This window comes from Marmota marmota, unplaced genomic scaffold (genome assembly GCF_001458135.2).
Source record: "Marmota marmota marmota unplaced genomic scaffold, marMar, whole genome shotgun sequence".
NCBI classification, from domain to species: domain Eukaryota; kingdom Metazoa; phylum Chordata; class Mammalia; order Rodentia; family Sciuridae; genus Marmota; species Marmota marmota.
Window position 1 is genome coordinate 36,400,286 of NW_025999977.1, and position 13,104 is coordinate 36,413,389.

At 41.9% G+C, this 13,104-nt stretch overlaps 1 protein-coding gene across 1 annotated transcript in view; it reads left to right on the forward strand.

Moving 5' to 3' along the window:
• Srd5a2 (steroid 5 alpha-reductase 2) overlaps window positions 1–13,104 on the forward strand; it is a 58,777-nt gene that overhangs the window by 957 nt on the left and 44,716 nt on the right. The gene's annotated exons all lie outside the window — the stretch shown is intronic.

The window sequence follows — 13,104 nt, forward strand, 5'->3', positions numbered from 1 at the left end:
GGGAAGCGGCCAGGGTCCTGCGCCCCTCTCAGCAGCTCCAAACCATCTAGCTGCACAGGAGAAGGCGGTCCGGCCCGGCGGGAGGCGCGCTGTAAAGCTCGGGCTGGGCAGAGCTATTGTCCCGCACTGTTCTGTCTCCAAAGGCGCGAGGTCCGCGTCCACTTTGCGGCGTCCCTTTTGTTGTTGAACCTTTCCACTGAAGGTGGGGCCAGATTGGCTGGGGATCTTGGCAGAGTCTTTGGGTTGGTACCCTCTGAAGGAACCTCAGCTCAGATGTTTTAATTAGTCTTTGAAAGTGTGAGGCGGCATGGGGGCTGAGCCCAGATAAGGACCTCACGGGGAAGAGAATATCATGGGTTACCACTGACTGAAGCCACCCTCCCCCCACCAGCCCCACCTCTTAGGCTCCACCCAAAAGGGACACAAATTACTTTTAATTAATGCATCTACCTTTCCAAGTCCCCAGGGACTTAACAAATGTTCTTTTGATGAAACAGAATATTCTGAGTTCAGTAGTACTTGGCCTTTCTGGTCTGGGAAGGAAAAACAGGAAGGATACCAGAGATATCAGGATTTTAAGAATGACTGGAACCCCAACAAAGACAATGAATAGAAGAACTCATTACTAAATTGTCTACCATGCCCAGTTCTTTAGTGTCTGTTGTCTAGTTTAGCCCCATAGTAACTGTGCGAGATGTGTCTTTGTTATGCCCACTTTACAGACTGAGGTTATGTGACTGATGAAGATGATATACCTAGTTCTCAGCAAGATTCACATCTAAGCCTGTGAATCTCTTAGTTTGAGCTATGTAAATTAGGTAGATATTTCATGCAGAGGAAGAAGAGAGTCCATGGGAAGAAAAAGGTTGCCAGACCAAACCAAGACCTGAATAGAAGCACTGCCTTATTTTAAGTAGAGGATTCATAGGGTCAAAAGTTGAAGGAAATTTAAATTACAATGATAAATAGTGGCTCTTGTGAACAAGATTCTGGGCTAGTTATCAATGACTTTATTTTACCTAAATTTAAATGGTTTAATTTTCACAGAAAGAAGGATATTGGATGTAGGACCCAAGCAATCAGCTGCTGGTTTCACTGATTTTGAAATAGACATTTGGCAGAAAATATGACTGTATTGACAGTTATTTTCATCTTCGGATTAACTGCTGTTGTCTGATAGGTTCATGAGGTCATTTCATATTAATGATTAGTGTTTTTTGACAATCCTATGAACAGAATTTTTAGATTTATTTTTAAAACCAAAAGGCACTTTGCACAGTAAGTTATGATGAGAGCATAAAAGGAAACCAAGGAAGTAATTACCCATAAAATAAATGTGTACATACTGTTCATCTTCAGGGGAAAATTTAAAATATGAATAACAGATTTGGGATTGATTCTGTGAGGGAAAATTGCCCAGTGGAAGCACAACTCTGAATTACTTGCCCCTAAGACATCAGAATAGGATGTTTGCCAACTTTTCCCTTTGTTTAAATTTTTCCTTTGAGCCCCCTGGAATATTGGAAGAATTATCATTTTGAATACTTACTGGTAATAACACTTTATTGCCAGGGACCCTACATGAATTACCTACTAGTTGTCATGCCAGGTTGTTAGGTAGGCACTATTATCACCTCCATTTTGCAGATGGGAAACTGGGCATGAAAAGATCCAGTAACTTGCCCAAGGTCACACAATAACTTGAGGAATCAGAGTTCAGGCCCAGGCAATTTGGATCCAGATCTCAGGTTCTTAGCTGCAATGATAGGCTGCTTTACACTTGTTCTTGCTACTTCATGTTTGCTTAAAAAAACTGCATCATTTACTTATAAAAATAATGTGAAAAATTCACAAAGAAAATACTCTTAATTTTTACATCTAAATATATTAATTATTAATGTTTTGGAATATTTCCATAATGTTTTATCTTTGTCAGTAGATTTTTACACATGGTTCTTTTATTGAATTTGTAGTTGTTTTGTTCTGCTTGACTTCCTAACATTTTATAAAACTTTTCCCACATTACCTAGAATCTTTGTAGACACCATTTTAATGGATGCTTGTTATTTCTTCTCATGTAAAAAATAATTGATCTATTCATTTGTAGCTATACACTTAATTGTGTGTGTGTGTGTATGTGTGTGTATAGGTTAAATGAAACTGTGATGTGCATTTTTGCATGTAAATTGTTTTCAGAAATTAAGTCTATTTTCATGGTTAAGATTTCTAGAAATGGGATTGGGAGTATAACTCAGTTGTAGAGTGCTTGGCATACATGAGGCCCTGGGTTTAGTTCCTCCTGTGTGTGTGGTGCGCGCGCGCGCGCGCGCGCGCACACACACACACACACACACACACAGGAGTGATTCAAAAGCTGTGAACATTCTTTAGGGTCTTGATACACATCTGCTTTGCAGCTTCAGGAGTCATTTGGCTTGATGATAAGGGCATGTTAAGGAAGAAGCATTAGGCTATCCTGGCTTTACTCTGTCCTATTCACTGCTGTGACACAGAGGGTAAGATAGAGGGATGAATGGCTCAGGTTTGGTTGAGGCTCTTTGGCAAAACATTCCTTGGGAACTGTTCAGTACAGTCTTATGGGATAGAAGTTAAAATTCATTGTACTTTCTCAGCACAAGGATAACACACGAGCATCTAAGTTCTTCCATAAGGGCAAGGATTTTTGTCTAATTTTTTATGGCTGTTTTTCCAGTGAACAGAAACGTGGTTCTACATAGTTGGTACTCACTAAGATTTATTGAATGCATAAATGAACTCTACTTGCAAAAATAGTACAGACAGGATTATGAGAGTACTTGCAATTATGTAGGAATCAGTCCTGCTGAGATTGCATGCCTAGGTCAACTCAAATCACTCTCTTCAGAATCTATTGTTGTAGATTTTTGGATTGTTTAGCCAGATGAATATGGCTGCTGCCTAAGCATGTTGCCTAATCCCACTGCCAAGTCGCTTGAAGTCAGAGTTATCTCACCTCTTGATGACCTCTGCTATAGCCCTGGATGGCTCTTTGTCCAGTGATCTTCACTTCTCAAAGAAGTCTTGGTGTCATATGCCTTGGCCATCACACAATGTGTATGCCTGTGGTAGCTGATGTCTTTTTAAAGATTTGGATGTGAATTTGATAATTTGTTGAAAAAATATTTTAAAAAGAAAGAAAAAAAAGGAAACTGTTGGGAAAAGGTGCTTGGCAGTGTGAAACACACACATTAGAATCTGTTTGAATTCAGAGAGAGCTTTCTGGGGTTTAGATGCTGAAATATTTTCCTGATTAAACAAATAAAATGATGGCTATAATAGGATGCATTGTTGCTTTATTGGTTAATTCTTCTTCATCCTTTGAGATGAAGAAGAATTAACCAAATTCCTCTTCATCCTTTGAGACTCAGATCAGGCATCATTTCCTCCAAGAAGACTTGTCTAAGTCCCTTCTCCTCTGTGAATGCAGTTATGATGCCATTCTTTGGGCTTTTGTAGTTCCAAATACTCGGAACACTGGCTAATAGTGATGTATTCTAAGGAAGCTTAGTTCTTGCCTGCCCCGCCTCACAGAAGCAAAGCACAGGAAGTTAAGCCAATCAGGAGGAAGAGGGGGCTTGGCACTGAGTTTCCTACAGGGCCCTGCCAATGTGTCACTTGTTTCCTAACCAGATGTGGCAGCACAGGCTCGTAATCTCAGCTACTCAGGAGGCTGAAGCAGGAGGATTGCAAGTGTCAGGGCCAGCCTGGGAAACTTAGTGAGACCCTGTCTCAAAATAAAAAGTATGTGTGTTGGGGTGGGGGGGTACTAGGGATGCAGATCAGTAGTAGAGCACCCCTGGGTCCAATCCCCAGTACCAAAAAATAAATAAATAAAATACAAGGAAAAAGAAAAAAGTACAGCTGTTTAAGATATTCTGAAGTATCAAACCACACTTAGGAAACTGCTTATTGGCTGAGAATCACAATGATAATGAATGTCTGTATTGGAAATGACAACTCTCCCTTCTTACAGATTACAAGAAAAGTCCAGACAAGATAAGCAACATTCTTGTAGTCACTCATGTGTTAGGGACATTTGAGAGACATACTGTGAAAGTTAAGGTTCACCTGAAAGATTTTTAGAATGGAAGTCAGCAAACTTTTTCTGTACAAAGCTAGATAATACTTTGTAGCCATATAGTTTCTGTTGCAATAAACTTACCCCTGCTGTTGTAGTAGGACAGCCACTACAGATATTATGTATGCCAGTGAGTGCACTTGTGTTCCAATAAAACTTTATTTATGAAACCAGGTAGTAGGCCAGATTTGGCCTGGGGATTATAGTTAGCCAACCCCTTAAGAAAAGTAGGAGGAGCCTTACATTCAGTGCTCTGCTAATTCTCTAATAAAATTGGTTGAATTCTGCAGTGAGTACATTTTAGAAAATTTCTGTTACACAATTGGGGACTTGGTTGCAAACATTCTTTTATGAGAATTATTGGGTTCTAAGTCCTTTATTTGAACCTTTATGGGAAATAGGAGTCTTGGTGGGTGACAGCACAGCTGAAAAATATATAGCTATGTTTGCTAAAAAATGTAAACAAGTTTTAGATCTTTCTTTTCTAAAAAAATATTTATTTTCTAAAAAAAAATATATGTAGTTGGACAAAATACCTTTATTTTTATGTGTTGCTGAGGATCGAACCCAGGGCCCCGCCTGCATCAGGAGCGCACTCTACCGCTAAGCCACAACCCCAGCCCCTAGATCTTTCTTGACTGTTTCACTTTTACCACATTGCAGAAAGGACCAACTTATTGCTTATTTTAAATCTAACAGTGTCACTTAAAAACTCATTTTGAATTTAACAGCGTCACTGAAAAAGAACAAACACAATGAGGAACCTGAGATCCAAACTGGTGGAGTGACATGCATCAAGTTACATGGCAAGAAAGAAGAGAATGGGATTTGAACCCAGCTCTCCTAACTTTATCAGAATTCTGCATGTTCAGGTCTTATAGAAGACACTAAGGTACACAGCTGGTGTTCCCTTAGGAAGAAGGCAGGAAATAACCATCATGGTATACCTGTCACTGTTTCTGGTGTGAAACTTCAGTGATAGCAATGTCTGTTTCAGAGTACCAAACAGGTGGACATATGTAAAGTGAACAGGAAGAGGACCTGGAATGTGGGGAGACACAGTCATGTTACTGGAGAACACTGAGTACCCTGGTGTCTGTCTGTCTGTGCCTGGAACAGAGGCCGGATGGTGGGTGGTTTTGAGGAAGCCTCCAAATAGACTCCTCTTCCCCACCCAGGTTCAGAACCAGCTGAGACAGACCCAAGGCTTAGGTGACGGAGACACATCACCACCACACATAATCATAAAGCTGGTTTTGGGGAAAGTGATTTGGATTTTGGATCGTGTGGGCCTTTTATCACTGTATCTCAAAGATACTCAGCCACAGTGATCTATAACCAGAGGCCTTTTCCAGTGGTTCTTATTCTGAAAAGACAGAGGGCTGAGCTGTTCACACTCTGAGATGTCCTCTTCTCAAATTGACCTGTCAGGTCATTCCCATCTCTTTCCTTGAGGAGGAGTGGGTAAGAGACAGTGGAAAGAACAGGAGGGTCTTTTAGCAAGTGGGAGGGGGAGCAGAAATGTTTTTGGATTCTACAAAGTAGACACAAATTTTCTACCTATCCATCTTGCCAGAGCCTGGCAACTTGCCTCCGGAACCTGGGACACTTTCCGTTCTGTCACTGCCTCCCTGCCCTGTGTGGCAATGGGACCACAAAGACCAGGCTCAAGTTGTTAAAAAAGTTTCTGTCCTCAATCGGGGAGCCTTTAATGATACCCAGCTCAACATAGGAGCTCTAAATTTTAAAAACCTCTGAACTGGGGCCAACAGTGCAATTTGCCTTCCATTTGGTTATGGATGGGGAGAAGGCAAGGAAAAGCCAATATTTATTGCCAATATTTATTGAGCCCTTGCTGTTCCAGTCAGTATGTGATGTGTTTTACATTGGTTATCTCATGCTGTGCTTGATCATTGGTGCTCTTTCACAAGGGATTGCAGTGGGGACGATTGGTGGGGGTGAATGAGTGAGGATGGAAAAGGTAAAACCTTGAGCTAGTCCTTGAAGGATGGTCTCTTTCCAGACTTTTGGGTGGGAAAGTGAGTTTCTGTAAAGAAAGCGGCCCATCTGGTAATCTGTGACTTAAAATTGCCCTGTACTCCATATACTGAGTTCTGGAATATCTGTTCACTTTTTAATTGCACATATCTTCTGTGTCTATGCTGTACCACCCAGTCCTACTCCCTAATTCTTAAGTCAAGCTCTGGGCTGTTTTCAAAATTGTTCCATCATATTTGCTCCATGTTGTCCAGGCCAGTCCTCAGAGTTGCTGTGAATAACATGCTTCTGACCATCTCCAGATCCCTTTCTGTGGGATGTGTACACCCCATTTCTCTCCCAGCTCCACTCTGCTTGTTCTCTTTTAGCAGCAGTATTTGATCTTCTGTTCTTCAAAACTTGCATTCAAAAGTTAGTAACAGTTTTTTTTTTTTTAGCTCCAAACTGGAAACAATCTAAATGTTGATCAGTAGGTGAATGGGTGAACAAACTGAGGTATATAATGCAATATTACTCAGAAATAAAAATGAATGAACTACTGATGCAGGTTGCAACATGATGAAAGACCAAATAATTATTCTGGGTGAAATAAACTGAGCAAAAATAAATCATTCCATTTATATAAAATATTCATATAAAATTCTAAAAAATTAAAATGATCTACAGTGTCAGAATACTTCAGTGGTTTCCTGAGGACAGGCGAACAAGAGGGTGGAGCCAAAGGGTATGAAGGATCTTTTAGTGGTGATGGTTATGCTCAAGGTGTTGATGTGATGTAGTTTCATATAAATTACATCAAATTGCACACTTAAAATATGTTTGGTCCGTTATATATAAAATAAAATGAACCAATTTCAGTGGGCCTGTGAGCCTGTGACACTGAGAATTGTTCAAACTCATTGTGAAGTCAACTGAACATCTTTAACAAGCTCTGAAAACTTTCACTTTTTTTTTGTATGTGTGTGAGGAGGGCAAGGGAAAAATCTAGGAATGCAACTCAAGAAAAATAATACAAAGGAAACAAATAAGCCTGCATAGTCATAGTATTGCCATGCACAACTGTGAAACACCAGAAGTTACTTAAATGTTCTAGGACCAATTATAATTAAATATCACATATAGTTCAAAAATATTAGTTGCAGGGACTATATCTGTGTTTGGTACTAACTAAAGTCATTTGGTTAAAATATACCCATGAAGATCACACTCAACAATCTATCTCCACAGTACGAATTATTCATATTCATAGTGATCAGAATATAAAGTGATGGGAAAGTTGATATTTGAGGTTTGCATTTTTCTTCTGATATTATTAATGTATTTAATAGTTTAACGCCTACTATAGCTGATAAAAGAAATGTGTTGGTCAATTTGACCAAAATACCTAAAAAGGGCAACTTAGAGGAGGAAAAGTTGATTTGGGCTCATGATTTCAGAAGTCTCTTCATCCATCGTCAGCCAACTTCATTGCTCCGGGGCTAAGGTGAGGTGAAGCAAACACCGTGATGGAAGGGTGTGGCAAAGGAGCACTTCTCCATTCATAGCAACCAGGAAGGAGAGAGAGAGGGAGGGGAGAGATGAAGGGGGAAAGGGAGAAGGAGAGGGAGGAAAGAAGAAGGGAAGGGGCTGTAGGGAAGATGATCTCCTCCAGGGCATGCCCCCAGTGACCCACCTCCTCCAACCATGCCCCATCTGCCTAGTCACCACTGCAAACTAGGGTGGACTGATCAAGTTATGGCTCTTAAAATCCAATCATTTTACCTCCAAACATTCCTGCATTAACAGAAGAATTTTGGGGGGACATTTCACATCCAAACTGTAATATCCACCCCCGGCCCCCTAAAGCTCATGCCCATCTTGTAAGACTGGAAGACGCCACACCACACGACACAGATCACCAAAGAGTTTTCTGCTTTATTACAAATGGCTGTGTGTTTATATAGGTCTAAGGAGAGGTCGCCGGGCTGAGGTAGATAACAGGTCGCCCTTTATTGGCAAGCTCTTCCATAAGTCAGTTCCGGAGCCCAAGAAGTTAATTCTAATTGGGGCTAAGGCTTCCCACCAGCAGGGTTTGAATGTTGGTGCCAGCGGGAACGTTTCGCGCCAGTGAAAGAAACAAAGAGGAGAAAGAGGGTCGTTAGATGCCATGCTGGGGTTTTTCTCTGGGGTGCTGCTGCCGTTATATGTTTTCCCAACACATCTCACAATGCAATATGCATTTAGTTCATCTCCATGAGTCTCCATAAGAGCCTTAGAAATAATCCAATAATCTTCTGTCCTTCAAAACTTCCCACATCGTCCAAAGTCTTCTCTGAGACTCAAGGCAAACCTCTATAAAAATATAGAGAACCTTTATAAAAATCACGAACCTCTTTAAAAATCAAAAGCAAGTTGTATACATCTAAAATACAATGGCACAGAGTAAACATTCCCGTCCCAAAAGATGTCAGATCAGACAAGGCAGGCAGCGGCCAAAGGAGGCCGATTTAAAAGGGCCGCTGAACAGGCTTTATTGAGATATCACTCCTGGGCGGAACTGGATCAGACCCACAGAGGGGACAGGAGAAGGGTCTGAGGAGAAACTGCGTGGAAGCTCCACCGGACTGGACTTTTATGGGGCTTACAGCAGGAAGGGAAGGGCTTGGGACAGGAAAAGGTGTCTCTAGGGTCCCTTGTCCCCTTGGAGTTGGTCAGGGGAGTTGGCTGAACTCCAGGATTGGCCAGGGGGTCCTGCTGATTGACAGGCGTTAGTCAGGAGATCTGGCTGATTGACAGGCGTTTCCGCCGGCATCTGATTGATGTTCTTTTCTGGCGCGGGCTGCTTTGTTCTAAGTTGCCACTAAGTCGCCACCAAGTCGCTGCCACCAACCTAACAAAAGAGAAGAATAGGAACACAGAAAGAAGGGATGGGACTAAAACAAGACTGAAATCCAGTCAGGCAAACAGGTCCTGTAACTCCACATACAGCAACTAGGACACATACCTGGTGGTGAGATGTGCCTTGCAAAGAACCTGGGCAGCCCCACCCCTTTGGCCTTGCTATCTGCAGTGCACATGGGTCCTGTTTCTCTCTCAGCCAGCAGCTTTTCTCAGCAGACAGTCCCCATTACTGTCACATTGATGACAGTCATCATTAATTCCTGGGGTCTCCATTCCAGCTTGGCGCCACCTTCAGAGCTTCATTCATTGCCCTCTCAGGGGCAGCTCACAGGGATTTCAACCCTGCTACACTTTGTCTGGACTCCCAGGACTTCCTTTGAAATCTTGGTGGAAACCTGCAGAACCAGCATCACAGGGATGAGGCCGAGACCTTCTGCCAGCCCTCTGCCTGGAATGATGGCGGCAGTGGCTTCCGAGAGCCTGAGTGGCTGAGCGTGGTGAAACAACTTCCTGTGCCCCTCTGTGTGATCAGGATGTCCCCGTGATCTCTTCTCAAAGTAATTTTCCCTTCTACACCCTTGAACCTGCTGTGGGTGAGGTGATTCCTGAGATGGCCTCAAGTCATCTTTCCTTCTGTCTGTGTAAGGCACTTAGTATCTCTTTAGGGGCTATAATCTTCCAGTAACCACACCTTGCTCAGCCCAGTTTATATGCGCTTTTCTGGCCAAGCTGTTAGTTTTTAAAATCCTTTAGCTCTGCTTTTGGTTCCTGATTCTCCTAGTTAACCTGGCTAAAAGCTGTCAGCAAAATCCATGCCATTGCTTGAATGCTGTGCTGCCTTGAAATTTCCTCTGCCAGATTAGTTAGTCGATCACTTAAACTTCAGCCTCATTGGGCTGGGGATGTGGCTCAAGCGGTAGCACGCTCGCCCGGCATGCGTGCGGCCCGGGTTTGATCCTCAGCACCACATACAAACAAAGATGTTGTGTCCGCTGAAAACTAAAAAATAGATATTAAAATTCTCTCTCTTTGTCCCTCTCTCTCACTCTCTCTTTAAAAAAAAAAAAGATTTAAAATTCAGCCTCATGCAGGACATGGGCAAAATGTAGACCAAGTCCTTTGTCAGAATATAACATGAATGGCTTCTAGTCCAATTCTAAATAGAATCCCAACTCCCCTCTAAAACCTCATAAGTACAATATTTACTGCCTGTATTTTGGTCTTCTGCATTTCCACCCGAATCACCCATTAAGCTCCACTTACAACATTCTAAAGTTTTTCTATCAGGCGTCTCCAAACTTTTCCAAACTCATCCTACAAACCAGCTCCAAAGGTTTCTGAATCACCTGGTTAGGTTAGTCATAGAAATGTCTCCACTTCTAGGTACAATTTCCTTGTGAGCGTTGCATCACTGTGATCGAAATACCTGACAAGGAAACCTCAGAGGAGGAAAAGTTTATTTTGGTTCATAGTCTCACAAGTTCAGTCCATGGTTTACTGAACCCATTGCCTGGGTCCAAGGTGAGGCAGAACATCACAATGGGAGGATGTGCAGAGGAGTGCTGCACCACTTATGGTCAACGGGAAGCAGAGAGGAAGAGGAAAGGAAAGCGCAAACCCCCAATGACCCACCTCCAGCCATGCCCCACCTGCCTGCAGTTAACCACCTAGCTAATCCAAACTAGGAAGGGCTGATTACGATACAGCTCTCACAGTCCAACCGGTTTTACCTCCAAGCATTCCTTCATTAACCTAGGGGCTTTGGGGGGACACCTCATATTTAAAACATAGCAAGAAATAATACAGATATTATAAGATTTTAAAAAGTACCCTACGTATTGATTATGCCTTTAAAATCTCAACAGGGTTCAATACATCCTATAAGTAGGTACTGCTTTGAGAGATTTCAAAGGCCACTCTTCCTGTGTAAGTCTTCCTCTTTAAGACACCATGACACCACAGCTTCTGAAATTGTCATCCTTCATATTGCTCCTTTGAGTTAAGAAGTCAATGATTCCTTAAAATGAAAGCATATTATGTGGCAAAGTGTCTAGGTAAATATCCTTTTTAATATCCTTTGAGTCTGAGGGGTTGTTGCTGCTGAAGTCTCGCCAGAACATCATGTAACCCCTTACCTCCCCCTCCTCTCTGAAGGGTGGCAAGGCGAAGAGTGCCAAATTCAAAAGTTTTCTCGACCAATCCCGTTCTGAGTCACCCTGCCAATCAGCGCCCGCCCCGTCATCTATGCAAGCCTTTTTAAGCTGAAGCTTGCAAGCTGACGCCCTCTGCCCTCCTCCTCTCTTTCTCTCCGCCCTCTTCCTCTTCTTTCTCTCCTCTCTCTGCTCTTCCTCTTTCTCTCTGCCCTCCTCCTCTCCTCTCTGCCTCTCCTTTTCTTCCCCTCCAGGCAGCCCCCCCAATAAATTTCTTGGTTGAATCTCCGTCTTGGGTGAGTCACTCACCTTTCACCTTTCTCATTCTCAATAATGGTAATTTATATCTTCTCACTTCCTCCCTGATATGAATGACTAGAGCTTTATCAATTTTACTGATATTTTCAGAGAACCAGATTTTGTTTTCATTGTGTTTATGAATTTTCTGTTTCTTACTTGTTTTATACTTTGATCTTTGTTATTTCTTCTGCTTGTTTTGGGTTTAATTTACTCTCCTTTTTTTTATTGGTTGTTCAAAACATTACGAAGCTCATGACATATCATATTTCATACATTAGATTCAAGTGGGTTATGAACTCCCATTTTTACCCCAAATACAAATTGCAGAATCACATCGGTTACACATCCACATTTTAACATAATGCCATATTAGTAACTGTTGTATTCTGCTACCTTTCCTATCCCCTACTATCCCCCGTCCCCTCCCCTCCCATCTTCCCTCTCTACCCCATCTGCTGTTGTTCAATTCTCTCCCTTGTTTCCCCCCCACCTTTCCCCTCACAATCTCTATATGTAATTTTGTGTAACAATGAGGGTCTCCTTCCATTTCCATACAATTTCCCTTCTCTCTCCCTTTCCCTCACACCACTGGTCTCTGTTTATTGTTAATCTTTTCCTCATGCTCTTCCTCCCTGCTCTGTTCTTAGTTGCTCTCCTTATATCAAAGAAGACATTTGGTATTTGTTTTTTAAGGATTGGCTAGCTTCACTTAGCATAATCTGCTCTAATGCCATGCATTTCCCTGCAAATTCCATGATATTGTCATTTTTTAGTGCTGCATAATACTCCATTGTGTATAAATGCCACATTTTTTTATCCATTCATCTATTGAAGGGCATCTGGGTTGGTTCCACAGTCTAGCTATTGTGAATTGTGCTGCTATGATCATTGATGTGGCAGTATCCCTATAGTACGCCCTTTTAAGGTCCTCAGGGAATAGTCCGAGAAGGGCGATAGCTGGGTCAAATGGTGGTTCCATTCCCAGCTTTCCCAGGAATCTCCATACTGTTTTCCAAATTGACCGCACCAATTTGCAGTCCCACCAGCAATGTACAAGTGTACCCTTTCCCCACATCCTTGCCAGCACTTATTGTTGTTTGACTTCATAATGGCTGCCATTCTTACTGGAGTGAGATGGTATCTTAGGGTGGTTTTGATTTGCATTTCTCTGACTGCTAGAGATGGTGAGCATTTTTTCATGTATTTGTTGATTGTATATCCTCCTCTGAGAAGTGTCTGTTCAGGTCCTTTGCCCATTTGTTAATTGGGTTATTTGTTATTTTATTGTTTAATTTTTTGAGTTCTTTGTATATTCTGGATATTAGGGCTCTATCTGAAGTGTGAGGAGTAAAGATTTGTTCCCAGGATGTAGGCTCCCTATTTACCTCTCTTATTGTTTCTCTTGCTGAGAAAAAACTTTTTAGTTTAAGTAAGTCCCATTTGTTTATTCTTGTTATTATCTCTTGGGCTATGGGCGTCCTATTAAGGAATTTGGAGCCCGACCCCACAATATGTAAATCAGAGCCAACTTTTTCTTCTATCAGATGCAGAGTCTCTGATTTGATATCAAGCTCTTTGATCCATTTTGAGTTAACTTTTGTGCATGGTGAGAGAAAGGGGTTCAGCTTCATTTTGTTGCATATGGATTTCCAGTTTTCC